This window comes from Bison bison, unplaced genomic scaffold, assembly GCF_000754665.1.
Source record: "Bison bison bison isolate TAMUID 2011002044 unplaced genomic scaffold, Bison_UMD1.0 scf7180017845470, whole genome shotgun sequence".
Taxonomy (NCBI): Eukaryota; Metazoa; Chordata; class Mammalia; order Artiodactyla; family Bovidae; genus Bison; species Bison bison.
Window position 1 is genome coordinate 10,130 of NW_011476043.1, and position 324 is coordinate 10,453.

A 324-nucleotide genomic window follows, 5' to 3' on the forward strand; every position below is an offset into this window, starting at 1 on the left:
ACAGCTAGTAAAGTAATGCTCAAAATTCTCCAAGCCAGGCTTCAGCAATACGTGAACCATGAACTTCCTGATGTTCAAGCTGGTTTTAGAAAAGGCAGAGGAACCAGAGATCAAATTGCCAACATCTGCTGGATCCTCAAAAAAGCAAAAGAGTTCCAGAAAAACATCTATTTCTGCTTTATTGACTATGCCAAAGCCTTTGACTGTGTGGATCACAATAAACTGTGGAAAATTCTGACAGATGGGAATACCAGACCACCTGACCTGCCTCTTGAGAAATCTGTATGCAGGTCAGGAAGCAACAGTTAGAACTGGACATGGAAC